General features: G+C 33.6%; 1 protein-coding gene across 4 annotated transcripts in view; it reads left to right on the forward strand.

The window, feature by feature from the left end:
• ZNF407 (zinc finger protein 407) overlaps window positions 1-6,000 on the forward strand; it is a 448,774-nt gene that overhangs the window by 41,198 nt on the left and 401,576 nt on the right. The gene's annotated exons all lie outside the window — the stretch shown is intronic.

The following is a 6,000-nucleotide window of genomic DNA, read 5'->3' on the forward strand; positions in this document are numbered from 1 at the left end:
CATCTGTGGTATATCATAGGACATTCAGAGCTGGATTTTAATACCCTACTTTTGATTAAAAATATATTTTAATATTATAATGCTGGAGAAATTAACTAATAAGTGCATATCATGTAAAAACACTTTATGTGAAACCTGAGAAACTTGCAATTCTTATGGCTAATTCACAAAATACTACAGGTTCAATGAAATTACGCAATGTGTATATGTTATGTTAGGTTTATTTTTTTAGCCCAAGATTCTTCTGCTTGGCACTACTGTGTAAATATCTTTTAAGTCCAAAAAAACTTCTGTTTTTTGTTGGACAGTACATTTCATCCCAGGATACAGTTGTAGTTTTTGACCCTTAAGATAGTTTTACAGATAACTTTGTGAGCACTTTTATTAACCATGGTCTGTGATGTATTCATTGGCAGAATTGATGGGTCAGTGACTTGCAACTAAAGTAAATGAAGACAAACCTTTGTCCTGGAGCCCCTGAAGATCAGTGGGAGAATGAGTTCTGTTGTTCCTGATTTTAGCTGCAAGGGTCGAGTGCCAAATGGTTCATTTTAATTTCTCTGGGTCTTGGAATTTTAAAAGATATCTCATTTATTGTTTTTATCATATGAGCTATGGGAAGGAGGAAAGCCCTGACTCCAGTGAAAATTTGCTATTACATGGCAATAAGCAGTTTCTTCCTCATTTCTGCAAAATAAGTAAACAATTTTTGCATATTCTATTTGAAATCTAATTCCATTCATTTTTTTCTTAGGATTACTAAGACCCTGGAAAGAGAAGAAACTTTTTCAGAGAACAGTTCTGACATATGTAGCATCAAAAACAATACATGATTGATGGGCTTTGAGTGTGTAATTTGAACAGTGCACACTTTGCTTAGCTCATTGCTTACCACATACAACTGAATTGTTGCATTGGAGGTTTATACATTTGATTCCCAAGATAGAGAATTATAAATACATATGGATACATTGAGTTTTATGCTGCTATCATAGAGGTCTTACATGTATGTGTGTGTAGGAAAAGCAATCTAGAGTCCAAAATTGTATGTCTTAGAACTTATGGCAGTCATTGAATTTTATTTGACTATGAGATAATAGTTCTGTTAATTTTTTAAAGTGAAATTTGATTTAAAAGTTACATAACAGTAATTTTTACAAGATAGATATTTTCACAGTGAAGCTAAAAGTTCTGAAGAATTGCAGTAAACTGAAGAATGCCTATTGCTCTATGTAGTTGAAACAATAATGAGTTACATACCCTTTAGTGTTAAAGAAAAAGTATCATAGATTGTTCTGTATTTCAGTGTTTCAAAGGGGTGGGGCAGTCTGTAGGTAAATTAAAGTGAAAAACAAAGAAAAAAAGGAAGAATTTGGCTATCCGATTAGTAGCAGTAGAGAACATTGGTACATTAACATCACTGACAATGTCAATTCATTATCATTGATGGCTAAATAATCTTGGAAATGCTCAGTGGACCTATTAGTTCCTGAACATAAGCAGCTCATGCTGCATTTCTTCATTAGCTTTAATTGCAATAAATTTTACCTTTTAAAAAATCATGCTTTAAGAGGTGAAGTGATCTTTCAGGAACATTAACTCTATAATTTTGTCACAAACAGAAGGTCCTGCACGATGTTTTCCTTTCTGCAATAGTTAGTTTCCCAGTCTCTGTCTTTTAGAATTTTAATAATGACCTCTTCATTATTTGAGTCATAAGACATAAAACTGTTTTTCAAATAGTTGTGATTGAGTGATAATATATAAAAATAGTGAGGCAGGCACATTTTAAAAATGAAATTATTACTGACAATGTTGTACCATTTTTTCTTAGTTAGCTCTTGGTTTTCTTGAAAAAAACTAATATTTTATGGTGAAATTGATGAAAACAGCAGACAGTGCATTCTGTTGAATTGAGCTCAATTTTAATGTTTCTGATTATTTGTGATTGTTTGACTTTTCATATCTGCATATAAGACGATTGTAAATGCCATCAAGTATGTGTCTTATATTTTTACTAAGGCTTAGGTTAGGGGCTGTGCACTAGCTACTCCCTTACCATAAACTGCCTTTTACACTTTTGTTTAAGAGTTTAGACCTGTGGTGATTTTCTTTAAATCTTTAAGCTCAATTTTAAGGTATCTTTTTTCCCCCCTCATTGGCAAATCTTACCACAGTGTATCGTGGATTTCAGTTGACAAAGAAGCTGAATGTACTGGATGTCTAATTCTTATTAGGTAGCTAGGATTCAGAATTCAGGATTTAAGTTTTGTTTACCCATGATTTACATGCTCATGTCATAGTAAAAATTTCAAAAATGTAGTGCTTTGCACTTCCCATTTAAGAACATGTTATAGATAACTTCATTAAAAGCCTTTTATTTTACTTTCACTTTTAGGAGGAGCAATTTTTGAATAGTACAGTTTCTTACATCTGAGTGTGATGTCAAGAGGAATTTTATAGAATATATGAGTGGGTGGATTTATATTTAGCACTTGATGGATGGTTAACATGAAAATGTGCTGTGGGTATGACATAGGGTTTAGTGGGGGAGAAAATAAGAAATAAAGCAAGCATCCCTATACAGAAGTTAATAATTTTGTTGGGAACATATATTTAAAAATAGGCTAAACGTATTTTTACTAAATCAGTGAGCTCTACTTTTGTTTTTTTCAGTAGTTAAAAACTTGACAATCTCAGTGGCTTGAGAAAGTCATTATAGATACCATGTTTTGTTAAATTCATTTAATTTTATTTTAATACTCTCTCTGTGTATATATATATACACCCCTCCCCACACAATAGTGTGTATAGTACTCTCTAATAAATAGTATTTATGCAGTGCTCTGGTTTAGTGTACACCTTACTTAACATTCATTTCATTTGTTGATCTCTGTGGTTTCATAGGATTGTTTATCTCATGTTTCTTATCCCCATTGTACAGATGGTGAACTTGAGAGTAAAAGGGGGGTTTAGAGATGGACTTAAATTATGCACTGGTAATGGTAGTCTACTCTTCCCTGCCTTTTAACTGTCTCTTTTCTTTATTTCTCTGCTTTTGCAATATCTATTGTTTGGGTTACTGACTGTCCTTTGTACTTATTTGTTTCTCTTTAGGTTCTTTCCACTAGCATGTGATAACTGTAACTTATCTCCTTCCAGCCCTCAGCCACTTTTGTTTTCTGCTTTTCTTCAGATTTACATTCTTTGAAAAAAAATTTCTTGCGCAGTGTTTTGCATTAATATTCTGGTATTCGGTCTTTTTTTTTTTTTTTTTTTCTATTTCTTCCTCCATTTCACTTTTCTCATATTAAAGTGTTAAAAATAATTTTATTATTTTTCCCCATTGTTCTTTATGTGTTGATAATTTATTGCACTTAAGTGGTTACAAATTGAACTTGTTAGTATAATAGAGAGAGGTAAGTGCCTAAAAAAGTGAGGATTTTACTGTCTTTCCATTAGGATAAGAAGCGTAAAATTGATCAATTTGGGTTATTGTTTTTGTTTTTCATTACTAGTTACTAAAAAATAAAAGAATAGAAAACTAGTAAGTAGCCTCTGATTTCAGTAAACCTAGGAAATGATACCTAACTTTTGTGTGCCATTGTTCACAAAGACTCCAGTATGCGTGATTTAGGGATTATGTTATTTTCTGATTGATTTTCCTATATGTCGTCTTGAATCTTGTGCATAGAGTTAAGTAGTTGAGTGGAACTTACCTAATGAAGAGAGAATAAAGGCATTTTCTCAATCTGTCACCTCTGGGTTCATGGAAAGATTCTAGACATTTTCTATTGTGTATTAATGTTCTTATGAACTGTTTATTCTTAGTTGGTTTAAGAAACCTTAAATAGAAAGTTACTAATGCAGTAAAACTCTTTTTTTTGGTGTGTGTGGCATTACCTAGTTTTTGTGCATTAGAAGGGATCTCTATGTAGATGATTATAATGTCACTTTCTGACCTTTGCAGCTTGAATAATTGTAAATCATTGCTTCATAACGTGTCAGAGAATGTCTGTACTAGGCAATTAAATGGCAGAATATAATAGACCAAATTATTGCCTGTCATGTTTTCAACAACACAGTTAGTATTTGAGTTACACTTAATCATTACGTGCATTAGCAACTTCATTGGAATCCAGCTTCAGGCTGAGCATGAAATACATTGCATTATTTAAACCTCTAATGGTACAAGTCATTTATTTGTGTTGAAGTGTACAACATGCAGAGTTTCATAAAGCAAGGAACACTTGAGAGCTTAATTTATCCAAATCAAAGTCTAAATGCAGATAAACACAAGTGGCAAAAATTAGTAATTTTTATAGGCTGGAAATATTTAAAAATACATGGTTGTGGGTAATTGTAGGCAGCAGGAATAAATTAAAATCACTATTTTTAGTCTGTTCTGAGAACTAAAGCTTTGTATACCTAAATCATTGAAAGCACCATGGAATTGCATTTTTAGCTGAGCAATTAATTACACCCATCATATCTACAGAAGTATCTAAATAAGATAAGTATTTGGTTCAGCTGGTTGTTTTGGTTAAAGAGATATAGATAGAAAAAGTTTGCTTTATATTGTGGCAGGAATTATGCTTGTACAATATAAAGTGCAGCGTCTCTCAGTTTTGTAAAAAACATCTAAATTAACATTAAAATACTCTTATTATTAGGGTGTATTACATATTTTATCCATATAATATTTTAATGCTTTTTGTTTAATGATATATTTTTGTCTTTAGTTTGAAATTTTAAAAATGCCACGTTAATGATTACTGTCTCGCTTCGTGTCAGTGAGGAATACAAAATTAACAAAGTCCTTGAAATACCGGTTAAATATTGTATTTAAACAATGTGAATGGACATTGTTTTATATACAAATCATTTTGTAGTTTGAAAATCTAAGAGATCTCTTAGTTATAATACTAAAATTAAAAAAACTTGTTCTTGGACATGATTCTAGAGTATTTTCCAGTGAAGTATTGTATAAATCCAGGAGAGAGTTGGAGTAAGGGTAGGACAATGGAGAAAAAGCAGAGGAAGCTGTTCCTGGGCTCTCCTCACAGTGAAAGGACAGCACCTTTGTCACCACCATCCCCTCTGCTGCTTTTTTGTGGTGGTGTTTTCTTGAATTTTTTCCATGGAAGAGTAGGGTCAGAGATTTGTCCCAAGGCAGTAAGTATGATCAACCTATAACAAAATAGAAATAAAATACACATTGTCATTTCTGGGTGTTGTAGTTGAAGACGTTGACCTCTGTCTCTGAGGGCTTTTCCAGTGATGACGTCATATCTCAGTGACTGATCCTTTACTTTTATTTTACAATGGCTCCGTGTTGACTTAAAAAACCTATGTGGAGTCTCAGGATTCTTTAGTGGAAGAATCCTGATCCCTGCAGTGGAATGCAGGCGAGTAGCCTCTCTTCTGTTCTCCTTTGCCTGTCCTGTGATTTTTTTAATTGTTAACTTGTTTTCTTCCCCCTCTTCCTGTTCATGTGTTTCTGAAAGTCCTTTGTTTTCTGGAGGATTTCGCTCTTTCCTTTGCTCAAGACTGAATGAGAGAAGGTGTTGGAAGTGAAAATAGGAGAGAAGCATAACCACTGATTTGTGTATTCGTTCATTCATTTCCCTCTGGGCAGATTCTTTGGAGTTTCCTCTTCATGCAGGCCCAGTGACCAGGTGGTGCAAAGGCCCTGTGGTCATGTGCTCCAAGTAGGAGAGACAGACATGAGTAGAGACGCACTACAGGATGAGAGCAAGGACAGTGGTCCACAGCGGGGGGTACTTGGCTCTGCTTAGGAGCAGCAGGAAGGTATTCTTTAAGAGGTTATGTTTGAATTGGATCTTAAAGGATAAGGAGGTATTCACAAGGCAAAGTTGGACATTTTTAATAGAGGAAACAAAAGAGTGAAAGAGCAAAAGTAGTGGAGTATGGAATAGCATGGCATATTAAGAACACTGCAAGAAATTCCTGGAGTATAAGTGGCTAGATGGGGTGAAG

The sequence above is a fragment of the Equus caballus genome, chromosome 8 (assembly GCF_041296265.1).
Source record: "Equus caballus isolate H_3958 breed thoroughbred chromosome 8, TB-T2T, whole genome shotgun sequence".
NCBI classification, from domain to species: domain Eukaryota; kingdom Metazoa; phylum Chordata; class Mammalia; order Perissodactyla; family Equidae; genus Equus; species Equus caballus.